We start from the raw sequence: 23,813 nt of genomic DNA, 5'->3' as shown, positions 1-23,813 counted from the left end.
TAGTATAAACAGCGACATCTGTATCATAAGCAATATTAAATCTCTATAACAAGAACTGAACAATACGAATAATATCAAGAGGACTCTATTTCTGGACTCTAAACTTGTTTGCATCAGTTTTATTTTGAAAGTTCTTCTAACTTGAACAGATGTGCTGATGGAACTGGGACCTCTTTTGCATTTACTAATGCACTCCAGTCTATTATACAAGAACTTTGTTGTTAATTCAAAAGTTGCCACATTCAACCTCAGAAAGGGCAGATGAAGTCCTAGGGACTAATCTTGGACATATTTACCAGTAGCGTGGACATTCTGCATGGATGAGGAGTGAAGCCCATGAAAACACAGAAGTAAATTATTTTGGATTAATCAAAAGTGTCATGTCTTAGTAAAGGCCTAGTAAACGCACTGAGGTCTTTTAAATAGCTGGAGATTATGAAATACTTTTTGTTTTAGTTGGGTTTTTTTTGGGCATTTCTTATGGTTGAAGGCCATTATTTCATGTGCTTTAAACAATGTACCTTTGCGAAACTGTGGAAGTAGGAAGATGTTGTACCACGATATTAGTTTGCCATTTTACAAGGTGTGGTTCAGACCCCGGAAGGAACCTCTCAGGTGATTTAATCAGAAGATCACCATGGCCTAATCTCTGCCAGCCCTCTCTGCTCCAATTTCAGCAAAGCCTGGTACAGGCATTCTCATGCTGTATTAGATGATTAATCTAAGCATCATCTTTGGTGCCAATTTGTTTATGGGATAGTAAGTTAGACACAGGTAATGCCCATGTAGCTCTCATGAGTTAGAAGCAACAACTTTGTGGCATGGTTTTAAGACTGATACAAGTCAGAATTATTCACTGATATATGCATTTTTGTTTTTTTTCTCACTGTCTGCAAAATCCTTTTTCAAAAACTTGCTTGATTTTCATACCCTGGAGCAATAAGTTTCACATTTTTAGCATAACAAAATATTTCTTTTACCATTTTGATTTGTGTAAGAGACTGCCTGCTCCCTGACAAGATACAGGGAGTTACTAGCCAGAGCTGTATGGCTGGATGATATATTCCAGTTTGGCACAAGCTGTAACATAATTTTAGACACTTACTCTATTAATGAGTATATTTTAAATTTGGTACAGGACAATTAAGAAAGATAACTAGATGAAACATGAATCTGCAAGCCAAAAGTAGTTCAAAAAGGTGCAAAGGAAATGGTCTGACTCTTTCAGCATATTGTTATTAATGTTGGGGTAACACATGGCACTGCAGGACAGTTCCAGGGCCTTCCTTGTGAAGGTAGGATGGAAGACACCAACTCTGATGGAGAGAAGACACAAGCAGAAGGTGCGAAAGCGTATGCTAAATAAAAGCAGTAGGTTGAAATTGGAGTAGGGTGAGGTGGGAGTGACAGGAGGAGGTCTCCATAAGTGTCCAGGCAGCTTAGTGCCTCTAATGCCAGCTACCTGTCCTGGGTAACAGAGGAGTGGGAAGGGAGGTGGTGAGGACTTTGTTGTTAAGTCTGATTTTCCTTGAGGTAGAGGCTGTTAGGTTATGTTGGTTGGCTTGGTGCCTTGATTCCTAGGGTAGTGGGTGGGTGGTACTGATAAGCACAGTGAGCCAGCAAGGGGAGCATTGTTATTTGTGGCTGGGAGAGAAGCTCCAGTTGGGTATGTTGGGGTGGAAGGCACTCCACCACCTCTTGGGGAGCCTCATGCTGGGCAACCACTGGATAAAGGCCTTGTGCAGCATTTGTAGCCCTGGCTTCATGAGGAGATAATGAAGTCTTTTTCTATACAGTTGTGCCCTTGGACAGAGCTGTAATGCTGCCAGTGGTGCAGATAGCAGGAACTGACCCAGGAGGAGTTTGACTGAGGACTGGAAAGTGAGATGGTTAAGATGAAATAATGAGCTATGTGTTCCAAAGGGGCCACTGATTTTGGATGCCCTACTTTTTAGATGCTGAGACATGAAACATTTTGGTAAATCTGACAGAGGGGTTAGAAGCTTAGAAGCTCCCACTGAAGTGAAAATGAGTACCCGTTTTTGCATTGCTTTGTCCAAAAGAAATATAACAGGAAGGGTACGTGGCTATTTGAGAGGTGAATGTTTCAAACCAGAAGGACATTTTTAGCATAACAAAAAGACACATAATCACTGTAGGAGTGCAAGGATTAAAAAAGGAAAAAAAGGATGGTAAAGTATTTGTGGGGAAATAAATAATTGTGAGACCAGTTACATTACAGCTAATAAAATTAGTAATTAATAATGAATTATTAATTCTTAAATACTACTTCTACTTACCACTGGAAAAGTCAAATTATGGCTCAGTATTTAGTGAGACTGTTATGCCCTACAGCAGCAGGTAACTACTAATATGTAGATCCATCATCTGAGCTTGCTGCAAGCAGTTGTTCTACAGTTCTGAGAGGTACTGACTGTTTTCCCAAAATGCTCAGTATGGGGCTAAATTCTGTCTGTGGCTTTCTGTGTGAATGCTGCTATCTGCAATGCAGTCTTTTTGGAGCATATATTACTCATTTAGTATGCATGTGTATTACACATGCCACTGCGTTGACCTTTCCCATCCGTTATTTCTGTTTCATTTGGCTTGTGCAGAGAATATCCTTAGGGTTTGTCTGCCCTGTCAGTCAAACAGGGTACAAGCCTGTTTTTAAATCTAGATTTGCCCACTTTTCCTCTTGTTCTTTCGGAAGTATTACTTAGGTGCAGGCTTAGAGCTGTTGTTGGGGGTACAGTTAACATATTTTGTGCTGTATTGCAGGCTGACTTCCATCTGGGTGAGCTGGACGTAGAGAGGGCACAGGAATGTCCTATAGTCTCCTTACTAGAAGCTATTGCAAGCCACTGTCTTTCCAAGCACAACCTGGTCTTGAGTGATGACCAGAAATGTGGAGCAGAATATGTTTGTCCAGGATCTTGATTTTCTCTGTTGAGCTTGTTTTTCAATTTGATATCATAGGTAGTGGCAAAACGTTGCAACAAATACTTGAAAAGTGGGACTCAGATACTATAGCTCTCCTTTCTTAGGTCTCTGTCCACTAGACGTGGAAGAACTTATCTCAGTCTGCTTTCTGCACCATTGCGTCTTTGCCTTGGACCTATAGCGGGATGACCAGCATGTGTGATTTGCATTAGCAGCAGTTCATACACACCAAGCACTCTGATTTAGTTTAGTTCACTAAAGATCTGACCTTCTTGGCTTTCTGAAAATCAGAGTCCCAGCTGTTTGTCAGTAATATCCATGAGGACTGTGTCATAGGTTTATTGAGTACTCTTGTTTTACCATGAAGCTTTCTGCATTATGTATCACATATTTTTGTTGGCTTAGTGCAAGAGTTTTGAGCCAAGGAGGCAAAGGAAAAAGATGAAAACTTACCAGCAAACCAAATCCTGGAAGGTCTTTGCTGTCACAAATTATTTTGAAGATGGACACCAGCATCTAATAGTGACAGTAGGCTTTTTAACAGAGATGAGATTCTTTTCTGCTTCCTTCCAGTTACCACATAGTCTTTATGAAGTGTAACAAACAAATAGGAGGTGAAAGCTAGATCTTTACAGTCTTGCTGATATATGCGGTCAAACTTGAATAACACAAACTGATGGAAATTCTATTGCTATTGTTTTTCTATGTGTTCTTCTTTTTTTCTGCTGTATCACTTCCTGATAGTGATTTTTCCATGATTCAGATCTAGGGAACTCTAACCATGTCCTTTGTAAACTATTAATTTTAATGGAACATTATGCAAGTGAGAAGATTAGAGGTGTGTCCAGATAGTTGAACTGCATGAAGGTTGATGACATGTCTAAATATAGTATGTTAATATACTGCATCATCACCATTGCATACATAGCATGTATGTAATATACATATGTAATTACATTATTATGTAATATACATATGCAATTACATTAGTTGATTATAAAAATGAGACCTTTAATACTCACTGCTGTGTGCTTGATGTAGAAGCACAATTTCAGTCGCCAGTTTGATGCTTTAACATCAGCTAGGATTTACTTGACAAATTCTACTCACGCAACTTATTCTTAATAAATAGCTGTGCATGAAGATGTTGTTTCTTGTTGTCAGCAAAGTGGACCTGAGGAACTTGTCGTTCCTCTGCAGTAGAATGTCAAATAGTATTAGATTCCTCTAAAAACCCTTTTATGCATGCTCAGGGAAATGAATATGTTTCAAGAGCAGGATAGCACATCTTGGATGTAGTGTAGTTAAATTGTGGTGTGGCGTTGGTGTAGTCAGATCTTAAATGGTGGCTTTTCAGCTGACTGAAAGAATTGCACAGATTTCTTTACCTATTGAGCCTGCATTGCTATTGACAATAGCATTAAATACTGACAGCTTTTAAATTCTGTAAGGGGTTACACTGAACCCTTATTTTCCTTCGTAGTTTAGGAAAGGGTTACTTAGACTGATACTTATTTTTTTAAGCTACCCATAAAAATATAAATATGTCCTCATAACCTGGAGCTTAGTATCAGTGCTTAGTTAAGCGTGTATTGACAGTAATGTATCTATGTCTCATTTAGTGTGCTGCCATTGAAATACGCACATTAACAGCTTCTTTTTGTTAAGATATCCCCTTGATAATATAGTGAAAGAGTACAGGTTATTTGTGACAAGTCCTTTGCTAGGTATTGTATATATAGCTATGCCTCAAGTAATTCACATAAAATAGATTTCAAGGCAAAACATTTGTGTGTCAACATTTCATTTCGTTTCTTTGCCTTATTGAAAACAGTGAAAGCCATTCTGTTTATGAAATAAGATACATAAGGTATAGCTCACCATTTTGGAGAATGCTGTGTAATCCATAAACTTTAGTACACATACTGCAATTGCTTTCAAAAGAAGAGTAAGTGTGGGATGTAGCTGAATCAAGTAATGGAGCAATTAAGCTATTTCTCTTTTTTTCCCTGCTATTTGCTATATATAAGGAGCATACTTTTGAAGTGTTTATTTTTCTTAATTTAAATATGCAGTAGTTATATATAAAAAAATAAGACCCAAAATTTTCCTTTCCTAAAATAGAGCTGAGGCTTCAGATAAAACCATTTCAAGGTGATTTAAAGCTCTAGGATAATTTTTGCCTTGATCGTGTCTTTTATTGCCTGCAAACACGATTCTTTCAGCACACAGCTATTGCAGGAGAATGCTTTACTGAGCTGATTGTATTATCCAATTCCAAGAAAGATTCAGTGTTAAATTATTACATATGCTTAGGCCTAGCTTATTCACGGGGGTGAGCAGTTTCTCATATTTTAGACACATTTATATTATACCCATATAATCTAATATAAAAGAATGGGTATAATATAAAAGAATGATATAAGTATAATATAAAGGAATGGAAACAATATAAAAATTATGAATTCCACCTATTTACTTTTGCTTTAAAATATAAACTCTACTGTGACAATTATGGAATGTCATGATCCAAATCCCACGGAGAGCAGCAGAGAGGCTGATCAGGTCTTTAGAGCAGAATTAGACATAAAACGTTTCTTTCTTCTTTTTTATTTTTTTTTTTTTAATTTTGTTTTAACATGTTAAACTGTGAGAGAAGTAAGTTGGCAGTTGCAGTTCACTTCCACAATTGACACTCATGGCATCTTTCCTCTTGCTGTTCACAGCTTGGTATCTGTTGAAGGGAGATGGACAATGAGGTATTTTTTGAACCCTTAGCGATATAATTTTGAAGCTTCATTTTAGCACCTGTGGATGTTGAGTTCACAGCTTGGTGGGAGAGAAGTGCACTTTGACAGCAGTTGAGTCCTTCTGAAATACTGTAAATGTTAGTGCATAGCCTGTATGCTTATAGGATCCTACACATGGATAAATTAGTATAGGAGCATACAATGCCTTGAATGTTGTTGAAAACGGCAAGCTAAATCTCCACTTACTACATTTAATTTCAGAAGCTCAAATTATGTTTTTTGGCTGAGGAATGTAAAAATCCACAAAACCAGAAACCACTGCTGCAGTGCGCATAGGCTGTGTGGGTTATGGCTTTGTTGTGCTAGTCTTTGAGGGGTGTTGGCTTTACCAGAAGCTGAAGATAAAACTCTGAGTTTCTGTATTAAAATGCAATCGTAGATGAGTCATCAACTATGTTTTCCTTGTTAGGAGCTGTTTAGGCTGTGCATGGTACAGCTGCTCTGTCTACAGTTAATGCCAAACACCATGTCAGAGCTGCCAGCTCTGTTGGGTCAGAAAAGGACAAATTAAGGACCAGTGCAAATGTGGTAAAGCAAGAAATTGTGCTGGCAAAAACTGTTCCTTTACCTGTTTTCAGCAGTGAAAGACATTTAGTAGAAATGTATGTGTAAGGAGCTGGCTGTGCTTTGCAAGCAGTGCGGTGTAGAAACGAGTGTGTGCGTTTCCACATGCCCCAAAGTAATGGCCTCGAAGTAATGCAATACCCACACCCTGCCCATAACCTGATGCCACACACTCACCATCAGCCCCATCCTCCTTCTGGTTATAGCCACAGAATGTGGCTTTGGAGAAATCGTCCATGTATAACCCTGTGAACTTCCAGAGGCTTCCTTCGTGTGAAATGTTTTTTTTTTTGTAAGCAATTGCCAGGCAGAAGCCTGACCTCAACAAACTGAGACGAAACTGTGAAATGTTTTACAAGAAACCTTGTATCTCTTTCGCTTAGATGTGTAGCTTCAATGCTAAGTATCTTCTTTAGTTAACTCAACATTTCTGTTAAAATATCAAGGATAAGAGCAGCTTAGAAAAAACAGGAGAGGAAGATTCTCAATAAATATTTGCAGGTTTTTGCACTTCCATGCAAATTATATTGACAGTCCTTCTTAAAAAATCCTTTAAAAAGTGTAAGCCTTTGTCAACATCTGATGTGGTCAAAATGGTCTCAGTCTGGTTTTGAATACCTTGACTGTCTGCGTGGCTTTTAATTTGCCTTCTTTTAGGGAGATATTTTTCTCTCGGCAATACATAACTGAAGCCTCTCAACTCTGGAAGGCAAAATGGAAAGGTAATCAGAATTCTCTAAGTGGCGATGTTGATGTCATTTAGGAGTCTTTTTTTATTACGATCAAAGATTAGTTTTATGCTCTCTATCAAATCCTTTACTCTACCTGCATAATGCTGTATAGTCCAAAGCAGTTAATATGTATGCTGGTCTAACTGGCCTGAATGCTCCATTAAACTTAATACTCCATGCTGCTAAGCTGTTTATCCCTACTCTGACCTGTCTATTTACAGAAAAAGTGGGTTTGTTTTTGAAAACCCTTCTGGCATTTTAAAAATGAGCTTTTGGGTTCATACCTGTGGTCTAACTTTGAGGAAAAAAACCCCCAGTGCTCTACCAAATAAACCAGGAGCAGTTATGCTGGTCTTAGGGTTGGTGGCATTGTGCTGGCATAGGGTAGCCATGGAGAGCCCAGTACTGAGGTACAGAGCTATATTATTGCTGACCGTGGGGGTAATGCAGTTTTGTACCTGGGGATGTGAGGCTGCCCAAGAGGCAGAATGGCTGATGGCATGAATTTGCATCCTCATAAACTTTTCTAATCTTTCGCAGTGAATTCGAAGGCAGCATTTCTGCAGTGGGATGGTGTTACTGAAGATCTTTTCAGATGTGCAGATATTTCTGCTGGTATTCTGTGAGAGCTAACGTCTGTGCTACTATCTAATGCATGTACAGTACGTTACCTGTGTCCAAAAGAGCGCCAGTATATGTACTGGAAGTTGCAGTTTTGCCCTCGCAGATGGTGGGAGTAGAAGTATTGTGCATGTTGGCCTGAACGTGGTTGGTGGACAGTGGATGCTGCCAGGGGTTTGCATCTTGAAAAATGGAGCTGAAGGTGTACATGTGCATAGGTCTGTGGGAACAGGAGCTGGGACAGCCACTTAAAAATTTACGAGAGGCAAGTGTATATCTGTTAGTCAGCACTTCTTTCCTCAGTGTATCATTCTGGGGATGTGGAAAGCAAACATGAACCATGTAGGAATTAAGCTTTGAAGCAGATATATTTCCTTTGGTATTTACTTATTTCTTAAGCAAGATTAACTTTATCTGGAGAACTGTTGCTTACCTTATGTATAAATAGAGACTTTGGGGCTATTTTTGCATACTTGGCATTTGAAATTATGCACCTCTTCTTTGTCTTGAACAGTAGTTACTGTAATGGTGTGTTGAAAAGTAGATGGTGACACATTTGTGGGAAAACCTGTGAAAGAAGGTGGCCAAATTAATAGTGAGTTACTATTAACTGAGCCATCATCTGAGTGCCCATCTGAGTGCATGCTAGGTGAAGAGAACTACGCTTTGCTGTTTGGAGCAGCAGCTGGGCGGTGACGGAGGTGCCAGTGCAGCCCCCTGTGCTCTCCTGACCTAACTGTGATCTGCGTTCACAAATAAAATGCATGGGTGATAAAATGCATACGGAGTCCTCGTGATATCACCGATTCCCTTGAGCTCTGCTAAGCAAGCTCTGCAGGCCAAATTGTCATCTCATAAAAATCGTAAAGAAATGGCCTTTCCTAGGGTTTTGAGGGAAATGACATTCCTGATGCAGCCCAGCCCAGCCATGCATGCACTTCTATACCAGGAAAGAGGATTTTCTTGCTCTGACTAATGAGTGGCTCTGAGAATTATTTCCACTGTGCAAACTGGCAAGCTGTAGTACTTTTATGTAAGAGGAATGATTATAGTAATTTACGCTTATAGATTTTTGAAGCAAAATGTCACTATTGTTTTTTCCCCACCTTACAGATAAAGTTGGGGCAGTGAGAAGTGAAAAGACCTACTGCAGGTTCGGAGTCAAATCTGCATCTCTTAAAGTAAAGTACTCTTCCAAAGTATGGCAGCCACAGCAGTGAAGTGCTGTGTCTGCAGTCCTATGTTTCGGGTAGGCTGGGGGAGGAAGAGTTTCACACCCTCCATTTTATATCTTACTCTGTGTTTCTGATTTCTGCAGGATTCACATGTCTCAGTGTCATGAAGGTTTACTTTTTCTTGAGATGCGAAATGCCCTGCAGGTTTTTCTGACAAAGGTGGTAGTGTGGTGTGTTGAAGCAGTATTCCCAGTATATACTAGTGTTTGCCTGCAGCTTCAATTAAGTTTATCTAAACAAGTGCCCTACCGGATAGTCACTTGTAATTATTTTATGTTAACACTGCTGAACTTCCCTGTTCTCAGACCAGACAACAAAACCTCCATCCTTTTTGTTTTGTTTCTTTCTGGAAGTATGAGAAGACAAAATGCAGAACACAGTGCTAGTGGCACGTGGGTATACAATGGAAAGTCTTGTGGCTTGCTTTTTTTCCGTTTTTATCGCTTTGTGGCATGGATTTCAAGTGATTTTCCTAGATGTCAGCTTGTTTCCTCTGAGGAAAGGAGAGGTCAGGATGGAGGGAGGTATAGACTAGAGCACTGCCCTTGTTCTGGCTCTGTCTGCATCACTCTGAGGGCAAGATAAAATGACAGCAAGTAGCTCTAGTCTACTTATACTGATCTGAATTAAGGGTAAATGTGGTATGATGTTAAATTTGTCACTCATGGATTCAGCTTTGATTATAAAGAACAGTGTGGTAGGAACAAAGGATTGCATCATGCTAAAAACAAGAGGTGAGCTCTCCAGATACCAAGAATTCAAGTACTTTATATAGAGTCAGATAGGTAATGTCAAACTTCTCCACAGTGAAGCTTTTCTGATTAATAATGGAGTAACATTAATTTACACCAGCTGCAGACTTCTACACGAAAATTAACCAAAGTGCTGGTTCATTGCTATTGGCTACATATCAAAAATTAGGTTGAAAAGGAAACAGATCAGTAGCAGAAAATACAGATAGCAATGATACTCTGCAATAGGGAAAAACAGAAAAGTAGGAAAAATAATAAAAACCACAGTTCACAGCTTAGAAAATAGGACTGAGGAACCACTGTGTAATTAATAAAATTCACAAAGTGTCAATCAAGTAAACAATCTGGTTTTGTGCAGATTGAAAATAGACAGCCAAATTCTGTCTTCAGCTGCTCATATGTGGTTTTTGTCTCCAAGGCAGAATTTACTTTATATTCTATGTGTGGATAACAACACAAAACAAGAGAAAGGATGTTTTAGTGGTAGCCACAAATGACAGACATGAGGCAAATCTGCTAGATTTAACAAAGCTTTAATTGAGAAGGTTGGTCTTGCATAACAGCGGCAAAGTAAGCTGCCAATCCTTGAACCTATCCTCTAATAAAATATCATTGTTAACTGTTAGCCCTTCTGAATACAGCGTTGGTTTCCAGCCAGAGAATCATAAGCAGTTGATTGCCCAGACATAATAGTAACAATTTCCACTAATACCATGTTGCAGCAGTTTAGAGGGTGCAGCAGCATGAGAAAGATGCAACAGCTTGTGAAGAAGATATATCGCTGGTCTAGCCCCTAAGAAGCTTGAATGGCAAAGAAATGGTTTAAAATGATCAGGTTTTCAGAGTAGGCTAAGGAGGGGTGAAGAACCGTCTGTCTAGGTTCTTCTCACCCTACAAAAGGCTAGAACATGGCTGGGTCCTCTGAACAGAGTAAGGAATAGTGGGTAAAGAGAGAGTGTTGGTGGTGTGATGTGAGACTGCTTTTCTAGATCTTCGGTAAAATGAAAAATGCACATGTACTATGATAATTTCAGTGGCGGATGTGCTTAATGAAAAGGATGCAGCCAAAACAAAGGGCTACATGGCATATTTTTTTCCTCAAAACACAGTAGTGCAGTTATGCGTATGGCATATCTTTAATTTTGTGTCATTTAGATGTTTGAAACTGTGGAGGCCACTGTAATTTAGCATGTCTTAACAATTCAGATTTAGTATGAGTGGTAAGATTGCCAAAGGACATCAGTGAGGCAAAATTTGTAGGAAGATGCAATGTCTTTTATTGGACAAAAAAGTAAGTGGAAAACTGAAACAAGCTTTTGGCATGCAAGCCTTCCTTTGGCAAGGACTCCACATATGACAGTCTCAGGGTACCCTCTCGTCTCCACAATACAGACAACTTGTTTTCTGGGACTAGGGGCCTGAGAGATATCTACCAAAGTTGGTAAATGGTAGTAACAGTTCTTCTGAAACATTAATCCGATCCTCATTCTGAGTGTTGCAAACATGATGTTCGGTTGTTTTCTTCCAAAATTGTGTAAGCTTTTGGTTGCATTCTCAAGAATTTAGAGTCATTTAGGCCCAAGATGATGAAAACACAGTCTGGGGAAGGAGACTGAAGTTTGTGTTGTGCTGAATTATACTTATAACAACAGAAAAATTAATATGTGCAGGGCTAGGAATGGGAGTAGGATTTATGTTCCAGAAGATCTGTTACTGTCCTTTTCTCTACTGACTTTGGTGGACATCTGCCAGGCTCCTAGTCCCAGAAAACAAGATGCCTGTATTTTGGAGATGAGAAGGTGACCTGAGACTGCCATATGTGGGGTCTGTGCCCATGACAAGGACAAACTTCATAGGGATTTGTGGTTCAGCCACACAGAAATGTAGGGACCTCAGTGGCACAACTCGTCTGTCCTTTGTCTACAAATTCACTGGCAGGTGTTTCTTTAATGCACATTTAAAACTTTCCTGTGGTAGATATTCCACAACATCCCACCTATAACCTGCACTAATGCTTATTTTGTATTATAATTACAAAGCCCTATCTCATATCTAGCCTATTTTTTTTTTTTTCTTGCTAAAATTCTGTACTTCACAGGTAAATGTAGAGAACAATAGATGACCATCAAGTTTATAATGACTTTTTACAGCAAAACAAATTAAACAGGTTCCTCCTTAGTCTTCTCCATCAGTTCTTTTCACCTTGATAAGTCATGTTTTCATATCTCATATTATTTTTGTCCTCCCTCGGGATCTTTCCAGTTTGTTTATGTATTTTCTAAAGTGTGGAGGAGAATGGGACAAAGTACTTCAGTAAGTCTGTGCCTGTACTGAAACAAGTTGAGTGGAGTAACGACTGACCTTGTTGTGCTCATGATACTCCTGTTAGTACATCTCGGAAAGACACTGCTGTTTTTGGAGCACTTTGTTTACTCTCACTTAGCCCAGAGTCTGTTACAGTCTTTGCCAGTTATTGCACATTTTGTGTTTGTGCATTCTTTCTTCCTTCCTACATCCATTTTGTAGTCTGTATTGAATTTCATCTTATTGATTTCAAACCATTTCTCCACTTGATCAGGATCATTGCTGACTGTAAGCTTTTCATCCAAGGTGTTTTCAACCAGCTTGCTGTTGCCCACAGATTTTGTGGCTGGATTCTCTATTCCATCATGCAGGTCTTTAATGAGATGATTAAACAGAAGCAAGCCTCAGCTACAGCTTTATTGAAGTGCTCTCCCAAAGTGATAGCAAACCATTGATAATTTTGAGCACCCACCATAGACTAATGAGTCTGTTTTTCTCCTTCACATAGGAGAATGCCATGATTTGCTGTCTCAAAAGCCTTACAAAAGTCAAAATCCATCACATCTACAGCGTGTCCACACTCCGCAAAGCCAGTTATCCTCTCAGAGAAGTTAATGAGTTTGGTATGATGTGATCTTCTCTTGACAAATCTAAGTTGTCTGTTTCTTTTCAGCTTATTATGCTCGAGAGGATTGAAACCTGATTATTAATAATTTGTTCCAGTATCTTTCCAGGTGTCAATGGAATGCTAACTTGTCTACAAATCCCCAGGTTCCTCTTTTCCGTTTTAAAAGCTGTTCACTTATTTGTCTTTCCCTAAGTCTCTGGGAACACACCATACTCCATGAGTTCTTGAAGGTAATCACTAACGGTTCGGAGATTGCTCTAGCTAGTTCCTTAAGCACTCCAGGGTGAGTTTCATCCAGCCCTGCTGATTTTAATTCATCTGACTTATTTAAATACCCTGTTCTGTCCTTGCTCTTGCCTGTGGTTCTCTCCTTTTGCTCAAGCTAATTGTTCTAAGCATTTTGAATATTTTCGGCAAAGATAGAAGCGTAGAAGGTATTGAACACTTCAGCTTTCTCTGTGTCCACCATTATCCGTCTTCTCTTTCTTTCAGTCTTTATTATTACTTTTATCTAGAGCTTTTTCCTATTGCTTTTATGCTTGAGCAATCTGTGATTCATTTTGTGCTGTAGCTTCTCCAGGTTTATTCCAGGACATCTCTTGGCTTGTTCTCTGCATCCTTTGATGCATTTAGCCTACGTGCATTCAGAGTGCAGACTGGCTTAAATTTGGTCTATGGTGCAAATGTATTAATTGAGTATGCGGTGTAGAGTTTCTCCCCTCTGCCAATGTGTAATGTATACAGTTGGACATCTTGGACTTCCTTTGCGTCTTTGGAAATTGTACCGAAGGCTGTTGGATCATCTAACATACTATTAGGCTTTCTGAGTTGGCCTTCCTATTTTCTCCCTATGCACAAAGGCAGCAAGAGGGAACTATGGTACAGGTATTCACGATTGAATACAGTAAGTCTGTAGACTTCAGAAGTCCGTATTCAGACTGCTATGTAATAAGGATATTGGTGAATGGCATTATCTTCTCCATCAGCCTGAAATCCAGAGGAGAGGATTGCTTCCAGCTGCTACTGGTACAACACCTTAGGAATCTGTATAAGGGGAAGACTTTTATAAAGAAAAAAAATGAGCATACTGCTTGTAGAATCTTAAATAGCAAGCTCTTTACAGGAAGACTTTCAGAGTTATTAATGGAATAGTCATTTTCTTTGCCTTGAAAAGACTGAAAGATAGCTTATAGGATAGCTTACAGCATACTTCAAAAACGGGTGTGGCTGTGTAGCAGAGCTCTGGGAAACTGTATCACAATAATTACAGTTCTGCAAAAGGAAAGGTTTAGTTTGTAATTATTCACTGGAAAGGTGAGAGATGTTTAGTGGCTGGTGATGACTTCTGAAAGAACATCAGCCAAGCTGCCACGTCAGGGTTTGTTTGGAAAACATGCCATCTTGGTCTCTGGGCCCCCTCTGGGTTTATCTTGAGCACTGAGAAGAGAATTTCTGAGCGTAGCGGCTCTTGCTCTGCTCAACTTCCCTCTGCTCTGAACCCGTGGGAACTGACAGAGGAGCTGCTACTCTTGACACCAGGGTGTGACGCTGCTGTGGACTTGTCCTGACATGTCTGCCCTAGGGGATCTGAAATTCCTAGAAGACCTGTTTCTTTTCTGAATGTGAACAACTGTTCAGCAGATGAAATGAAATGCTAGTCAAATGGATGCACATTAGGCATTTCCCCGTTGCAGCAGGAGTGTGCAGGAGCCTCTAATAACAGTATCTTTGTGAGATTATTTTTTTTCTCCCCACATGTCCTAAGCCACCACAGTTCCAGTGGGACCTGCAAGGACTTGACGCCCCTGGTTATTGGGCCTTTTGCTGTGTAAAATAGGTAAATATTTATTCAAGAGTTGATTTGAAAGATCATCTCTCAGGAAGGAGGCTTTATGGAGGTATTACTGCTTGGAGTTTTTTTGTCTGGTAGCATTGCCTGGAGGCCGATATCAGTGCTCAGAAGTCTGCATGCATAGGTAATAGCAAGAGAGTTTACTGCAGCGCAGGAGATAATAAGGCCCATTAAATACAAGATATTACTAACAGTGGTGTTATTCTGTATCTGAAGTGTTGACACTAAAACAAAATAGAATCCACTTTTATTTTTAAACCTGTGACAGATAGGAGACAAATCTATATGCAGCTGTGTCAACTTGTTACCTCCATTTTGCTTTGTAAAGGCAATTTTTATTGCAGAGCTGTCCTGTGCCATGCTATAGACTCCACTGAGACTTCATGTTGCACTGAATCAGCAGGCTGTCAAGCCTTGAGAATCACCCGTTCAGACAAGGCTTTCACAAAGAGCTATTTCCTAGCCAAGAAAATCCTGTTTCTCAGGAGTCTGTAAGAGTCACACATTGAAGCTGAGAAAGGAAACACCTTCTACATGTCTGTCTTACATCAGCGTCACTAGTGTTTTTGCTAAATAAAAATTATTGGTTTAGTGATCTTTCTAAAATGTCTCTGTGTTACATCAAGTAGTTGGTGGTCACAAATGGCTCAGGCATTAAGTGGAAAATCTTATAACTGGAGCTTTGCAGAAAGGTCTGCTCAAGCTCCTTGGGTGTTTTGCAGGACACAAGTGTAATTTTCAGGTGTCTGGCTTGTGAAATTTAGTTTCCAACAAAGGGATGTAATGGAAGTCTAAGCTCAGGGGGTGACTGAAAACATGCGTTTAAATAGCGATGTCTGGAGTTGAAACGTGGTACGTGTAAAGGAAGGTGTAGAAGCTGTGTGAGACCAGAGACATACACGTGTAATTTGGCTTCTGCTTAGATTATACTGAAGTCCAACTGAAAAATATGCAGGAACCTAGCTTCTAAATCAGGATTAAGGGAAAATGAAAAAGTTAATACAGAATGCTACATCCATACATCCATCTTGTGCTCTTGTACAAAGGCTTTTGGCCTGAATTCATACCACACACAAGCTCAATTTGAAACTAATTTTTATCAGCAGACCCCCTGAGATTTGCATTTGGATCATTGTTTGCTATTGCTTTATATCTTAGGGAGCTTCAAAACAGATTTTTTATGCATCTGTGGTGGCTGAATTCTTCAGAAGTCAGAAATCTTCACATGCATCAGCCTCTATGACAAGCAGCAAACCCGAGTGAGTCTTGCTGCAGTGGGGGTGAGTGCCCGTAGGAGGAGGCACTTTTGGTGAAATGGCCTGGGTATTAATGGGTTTAACATGGTTATAGAGTCAATTAGGAGACCCACTCTACTGAGCGTGAATACACATTGAACAATAAAAATGGCCTAATCTGCAAAGCGACCTGAGATAGCATCTCCTCTCCCTTATCTGGAAGCCTCACTGCTCTCACAAGTGATGGTGAGGGCTGTCTGCGCCAGGCTGCAGAGGTCCTGCAGAGTCTGCAGGAGGGCAGGATGCAGGTTCTTAAAGAACTGAGGCATTTTAGAATTCACTAAATATTTAAGCATGTTGTCACTAAAGCATTAATCTCTCCTTCATACTTGCACTGAGTTGCACAGGTTGACTGGAGAAACAGAATCCTGGAGATCTGGCTCTATCAGGATCTGTTTTTCTGAGTTAAATGAGCAGCACAGAAATATGATGATGGGTAGTCCTCCATGGAATTGCAGCTTTCCCTCCTCCTAAATACGCTGTGGTCCTTGACATTTGGACAGTTGTGGGTTTTGTTTCCTTTAAAGTCCTTGTTAGCAGAGGACAAGGACATAGCAAAATATGCAAGCTCTCATATGATTAAATACTTGATTAAGTCTGTGTAAACCTTTTGTCTTTGTTAAATATCTATTTTGAAGCTTTGATAGCTTATAATGTGAAAGCATGAATTCAGGTCTATGGATGAGATTCTTAAAGTGGCTGGGGAGATGCACAGGCTGAGGGGTGTATTTCAGACCTGTGGCATGTCTCCTAGTACCAGTCCCAAAGGCTGCCAGGTTAGCAAGTGCTCAGAATTCAGGAGCATCACTAAGGTGGGTAAGTGTTTCCCAGTGGTGCTGACATATGTTCAAATACACAAATAAGATGGACTCAGCTAAATAATCTAAAGAAGGCTGCTTTACAGCGCTGGTGAAACTTTATGAAACATGAAGATATCTTCCCTCATCTTTGTTAGCATTTTATTGGTAACCATACTTCTGTGAACAAATCTATTATAAATATAATAGTACCGAAACATCTACTCATGTACAATTATGTTAGCTTTGTTGGGTAGTCAGTATGGTTATGAAGCCCCTACAGAAAGTTTCTACTAACAGCTAGCAATATTATCACTTTGTCCCAAGTATATAATGATTTCCAGCACTAGATTTACAGACTTGATCATTGCAAGCCAGGAGAAAGTAGCCAGGTTAATAAGACAATGTGAAAATGTATGTTTTTCCCCACTGACCCAATACTGCAGAATTGTGTGACTGACATACAGCTGAAAGGAAAAAAAACCCACCGCTTAAATGAACAGAAGAACTGTTATCTTTACATAGCTTTTGGAGTCTTATAGACCCCTTTCTCGTTATGGACCTTCAGTAATAAAAGCAGGGCTGAAACTGCAGTGATGAGTGAACTCTAGATAATTAGATGGTTGAAAGTTGCTTAGTACGTATGAAGAAGTTTTACTATTTTTCAACAAAATTTGGTTGTTTTAAATAGATTAAGAAGGACCCCTAGGAGTCAGGAGTAAGGTCCACTAGCTTCACTGTTCTGCCTAAACAGTGTGTAAGTCTTATCACTTTGTTACTATAGCATCAGGAGCTATGCATCTGCGTCTGCTTGTGCTTCACTGAGCTGACTGCCATCCCCTGGGTCATTTAATCTTTCCCTTGTTCTTTCATTTGTCTTACATAAACGCACACAGAGTTTTCTGGGGTTTTTCTATTCCTGTAAGATGGCTTGTTAATTTGAATGTTAGTGAAGACTGGGTTTTGTTTACAGTCAGATGTACAGTCATCAATGCATGCGATCAAAGTTTGGTTGCTCAGTGCAGAGCTCCAGGAGCTATTTGTGCCTTTCCGAAAAGTCTGCTCTCTTTGTTGTGATCTCTGTTTTGTTGGCTTCGGTCAACTTCACATCTCTTGATGAGACAGAGTTTACACTTACTGTGTACCCAAGAGGTGTCCACACTGTACCACTGTGGGTCCACACTGTTAATTTCAACATCCTCTGTTAGAAGGATCTGAGGAAGGAAACACTTCAGAAGGAAACAACCTGACAGGTGGAATTCACTGAAGCAACAAACTAACTATGTGCGGTATTGCTTTAGGATTCACCTCTGGAAATCTGATAGTCAATGGGTTAAATGTTTGGGCATTATTTGACGTATTAATCCAGTTTGAAGCTTTCTAAAGGTTTGTCTTGCTTTTACACTTTAAGAGTTAAGAAATGCATAATAGATACTTAGAATGGACAGTGTTTCAGTAGGTTGAGTAATGCAGTCAGTATGAGTTGAAGTAATATGATTACCAATAAATTTCTGTTATTCATTCAACTGTCTTTCAGGGGACTATTGATCTTTCCAAGCCTCAGGGAATGTGTTGTTCCCAGGTGCATACACAGTCTCCCATGTTCACATGGGTCACTGTGGCTTGGAGCAGAGCTAGTGTGGACATGGAACAAAACTGCAACCAATTTGGCAAGGCTGGAGTGAATGCTCTGGACTGTTTGTACCTCCAACAGCTCAGCTTCAAAGAGAGCAATTCTCTTGTGCAGTCGAGGTTATAATGAAGGCTATTAATTTCTGGAAGGATCATGAGAACAGGACAAGTCAAAAGAATTGTCCATTGAGGGGTCTATTGTTGTTTTAATAATACTCTTTTGAAGCAATTTAAACTGAAATCTGAGCAGGCTTGAGGTCTCCATTTTATAATGGTGAAGGCTAGTACAGTGCCCTTGGGCTCTTTTCAGCTGGCATCCTTTGTTTTCAATAGTTACTGCCTTCGTGAAAGTGATAACATGGCTCATAATGAGTAAAACTGTCTATGTTCTGCATATGCCTCAAGTAAATGAATACAGTGGTCTGGTAATGGGATCACAGAATCACAGGATAGCTGAGGTAGGAAGGCACCACCAGAGATCATCTAGTCCATCCCCTGTGCTCAAAGCAGAGTCAGCTAGAGCCAGTTGCTTAGGACATGGTTCAGTTGGGCTTTGAGTATCTCCATGGATGGAAATTCCACAGCCTCTCTGGGCAACCTCTGTCAGTGTTCAACTGTACTCTCAGAAAAACAGTTTTTTCTAATGTTTAAATGTTCTTTCCTGTATTTCAGTTTGTGCCTGTTAGCTCTTTTAATGTCACTGGATATCACTGAGAAGAGTCTGGCTTCGTCTTCTTTACTCCTCTGTGAGGTATTTGTAGACATTGATAAGATCTCCCTTGAGCCTTCTCTTCTCCAGGCTCAACAGTCCTAACTCTCTCAGCCTCTCTTTGTGTGAGAGATCCTCCAATCCATCATCATTGTGGCCCTGTGCTGGACTCACTCGAGTACGTCCATGTCTGTGTTGTACCGGGAAGCCCAGACCCTGCTTCCATCCATTGTATGCTTCCTTTTCATGTTTGTGTTGGAATCTCCTTGTGCATCCATGCAGACCTTCTGTGACCTCCTTTACTTGACTTACTGCAAAGGCCATCCTTGGTTTGGAAAACATGATATTTGAAAAATCCCTCATGAAAAGTCCCTTATCCCTAGCTGTGAAGCAGAATTAACCTTAGCAGCTTAACCTAATTTGCAAGACTACCGTTTTCCTTCAAGCCTCAAGGAACTGTTTGAATATTTTGCCTGGTATTTTTCAAGAAATCTTAAGGAAACAACGGAATTGGCATTGTATCATAGCTCTGTGGTGACTGGGACATCCTAAAGGTTTAGAGTAAAGTAATACTGCTTCCCAAAAGCAAAATCCATAGCCTGTTTGATGTCATGATTTTTTGACACAGCTTAAAAATACATAATTAAGAGCTTGGCTTCTTCATTTTTTTTCTGTCAGATATTGCATCATTTTCTCCATTTTTCCTTCAGCCCCTGTCTTTATGCTATGTAATCATTTTGGCACAGCAATCCCCCATTAAAAATTCGTAATATGTCCTTTCCACTTAAGTCTTTTATGGCAAAATTTCCACGTGAGTGAGATTCTTCACAGCAACCCTACGTTTTATAGAATCATAGAATGATTTGGGTTGGAAGGGACCATTAAAGGTCATCTAGTCCAACACCAGTGCAGTAAGCAGGGACATCTTCAGTTAAATCAGGTTGCTCAGAGCCCTGTCCAACCTGGCCTTGAATGTTTCCAGGGATGGGACTTGTACCACCTCTCTGGACAATCTGTGCCAGTATTTCACCACCCTTGCTGTAAAAACTTTCGTCCTTATATCTAGTCTGAATCTACACTTTTTTAGTTTAAAACCACTACTCCTTGTCCTATTGCAACTGGCCCTACTAAAAAATTTGTCCTCATCTTTCTTATAACCCCCCTTTAAGTATCGAAAAGTCATAAATTTTAGCTACTGTTGTTTACCTTTGAGTATTCAATCTATTTCCCTGTGGATTAGATAAGGAGTGTCTAAGTTTGCACAGTGCGTACAACTGCCCTTTTGCCTGAGACTAGTTGCAGGTACATGATCTGGATAATTGTGTCATTGCTCCCTGTTCCTGATTCTTAACTACAAGAATTGCTGCTGCTCCCAGCTTATTTGGGAATGACGCAGAGGACTTGGTTTTACTGCAGTGTTCATACCCGTACTGTGTTCTTTTGTGAAGGCTGGAGCAGGGTGGCATCCTCTGGAGTGAAAGGGAGAGCCAGCCTGCACTTGAGGAGCTCTTTGGCACTGAAGTGGTATGTTGGGTTGACCTTGGTTGGCTGCCAGCTGCCCACCCAGCCGCTCTCTCACTTCATCTCCTCAGCAGGACAGGAGGAGAAAATAAGATGAGAAAGCTTGTGGGTTGGATAAAGACAGGGACATCACTTACCAGTTACTATCATGGGCAACACAGACTCAACATACTCTACTTGGGGAAAATTAATTTAATTTATTGCCAATTAAAACAGATTTGGATGGTGAGAAATAATAATTAAAACACCTCTTTGGGGTGTTCGGGTCTTTGAGGGCTTCCCTACAGGAGGAGGACTAAGCATATCTGTTGTGTTTGCTCAGGGTCCCAACACAGACCCAAAATGTTCTTGGAGACCGTATGGATAATGGTTAATTAACATTCTGCCACTCACATTCAAATTGCCTCCTACCTATTGAAGTTTGAAAATTTGTTTATATATGTTACAATTTCACTATTGAAAACAAGCTTTTACAGGTGCTACTCAGTGCAGTAGAAGCCATCACATTTCATTTGTGATTAGTTAAACTGTCAAAATTTTGTTTGTAAGAAATTTATAAATCTGGCTCTCCTATAATGACTTTTTTCATTGGCAGATCCACTTCTCCCCATCAGAGAGAAGATAAAACGAAGAAAGCTTCTACAGCATGAGGCTCGGGTATGTGAATGGAGAGCATAGATGAGTTTGTCCATTAACAGAAAGAAATATTTGGGAAAATTTAGCCTTGGGTTTATAAAATTTCAACAGAGATGGTGGAAAAAGACTGTGAAATGAAATCAGGATATAGGACAGGGATTAAAACTGTTGAATTCCTATTTGAAACTATAGAATTTATGGACACATTTAAGTATTTCCCTGAATGGTAATATCAGCCTCTCTGAATCTGTATCACAGAACTGGGGAGGTGTGTAAAGACTGAAAAAACTTTGCTTTCTTTTCTTCTACAGGGCTTGCACTTGGAATACACACACACAAAATATTCTTTATAATTTTTTTTCAGTATTTTGAAAACTGTAATCAAGAAATCACCTTGAAAAAAGTGTCATGTTCTCTAAATTGCACATGCACAAACAGAAGACTTCCTAAATAAAAGTTACCAAGTGTTTCTGAAACAGAAAATGTGTGCTAGCAGACAGGAAGTTAATATTCACCATAAGAATTTTAATATCAGCTAGAACTAAAGTAGAGCTGCATGATCAGTCAGTTATATTGCCAAAAAACAGCCTTGATAATTTAGTATAAGTGGGCAAAATGCCTTCAGGATTCAGTATGTGCATTAATAAGATAAGCAAATACAAACTTATTGCTCTTCGATTCATAAAATTTTAATACAAAAAATACTAATAAGGAAGACAAGTCAAAACTAGTTAGGTATTCATCAAATTGCCTTATAGAGAAGACAACAAAATTAGCCTCCTATTGATATGATGATAAGCAAACACAAATGCACAATTTTCCACTTCACAAATCTTCTATATAAAAAGCCATTAGAAAAGGAATGCAAAACTTCCTTTCAGGTGCATTAGTTTTCAGAGGCCTTAGAGGCAACTCTACAAGAAAAAACCCACAACAAACCAACTGAAAAACAACCTGCCCTTTTGTAGTGTCGATAAAATGTTGAAGGATTAGAGGAAAGTTTTAATACACTTACTCAAAGACTTCATGGAGTAACAATAGAATAGGAGAAGGCTCTAGGTGAGTTAGGAAGATTGGTGATGACCAACCCATGGTCTTGTGGTGAAGAGCACCATGATCTCTCACAGCAGGACAGTGTAGCCATAGCCACCCACTGGCTGTGGAGTTCTTCTGCAGTTTGGTCTGCGAGGGAGACCAATCCTTTGTGCACTTTTCACCTAGTGAGCACATAGGCTGCGGACTTGGTCTGATAGGAGGATCTGACGCCAAGTGCAAGCTTTTAACCTTTTGAAATTTTGGTCTCAAATAGTCACAGAAGGCAACTGGGAGTGAAAATTATTTCATTACATTTCTCGTCAGACTGAATCGCTGTCTAAATCACTCAGCTTTTTGGCGCCATTCCTCTGTTATTTTCCTTGTTAGCATGCACTGCTTTCAGAAAAGAGAGATTATTTAGTGCCCTTCAGAGCACAGCACTTAAGAAGAAAGTTAGCTGCAGCAACACATCCTGGGAAAGAGATTATTTATTGTGCCATATATCTCATCCCTTGCAGCATGTGGAAATCTTAGTGTAAATTTGTTCACTATGCAAGTATTTATTCCTTTGGGTCTTTACATAAGACAGATTAGTTTGCCTTGTGTTAGAGAAGATGTGTGTGCAGTTTACAGCCCAAGTAGGGGTGTAGCAGGGTACCTGGTTTGTGATTGAAGTGTGGTGTGGATATTGCTAAATGGACTTTAATCAAATCTCCTGGTTCCAGCCTGCCCTTTGGAGCACAGGGTTGAGCATACTGACCTTCTGCATATTTACTGTGCTGCTGAGTTGGGTTTTGCAGCTTGTATTAATGCTGTGACAATGAGACTGCAGTCAGTACTTATTGCAGATGGAAGGCAGGGGCTTAAATCCAAGGATGTCCAGGCCTGTGGGACACCTATAGATGTGTAAACATTTCAAGAAATATTTCCTGGCTGCATCTGTAGGTGTACTTAAAGTATTATAACTCTAGTTAAGTATTATAAATTAATATATCAGCATAACCCCTAGACCCCATAAATCAGCTCCCTCTATAGATTCAAAAACAAGAAAGAGTTTTTGCTACCATTTTCCTTGGAAATATTTTGTGGAATTATTAAATTTTCACTTGACCATAATGTATTAGTTCTGTTAGCACTGTTGACTCCCATTAGTAGCCTGACTGCGTTACAGAGGCGCTAAGACTATTACTGACCCTAAGGCAATGAACCTAGAAGGGCTCAGCTTTTAGGTTCAGCAAGCCTCACAGCTCCCGTGGACTGGAGGTTATTGCAAAGGTCAAAAGGCTCACCTTTTCAGTTGTTTCATACCACTTTTACTGACATCGATTTAAGTATGGCAGACAGGATGCTGGACAGGAATACAGGGTGCATTGGATATGCTCTTAGCTTTGTCACCAACTATACCTGATAAACTGGGCAAGCGGTTATATGTCTCCATGCCCCATTTTCCCCACCAGTACATCCACTTTTGCAAAGCTGTGACACTGCTAAATGTGTTTTGAAACAGATGAGGACAACACATAAAACGCTGCTCTATAAAGTGGAGAATGTGTTAAGCAGCACCTAGACAGTATTATATTTGCTTCTGAAAACTTCTACTGGATTCTGATTTTCAACTCTTTTTTCTTCTTCCCTGACTACATCTCCTTTTGAAATGAGTTATTGCGCTTGTCACCTTGGGACTGACTTGCTGATAAAACAACAGATGAAGGCGGTGACCCCGTACAGTTGGATATCTCAGACGTGTG

Source organism: Leptosomus discolor, chromosome 2 (assembly GCF_034619465.1).
Source record: "Leptosomus discolor isolate bLepDis1 chromosome 2, bLepDis1.hap2, whole genome shotgun sequence".
In the NCBI taxonomy this organism is placed as follows: domain Eukaryota; kingdom Metazoa; phylum Chordata; class Aves; order Leptosomiformes; family Leptosomidae; genus Leptosomus; species Leptosomus discolor.
Note: the sequence above shows the minus strand (reverse complement) of the source record.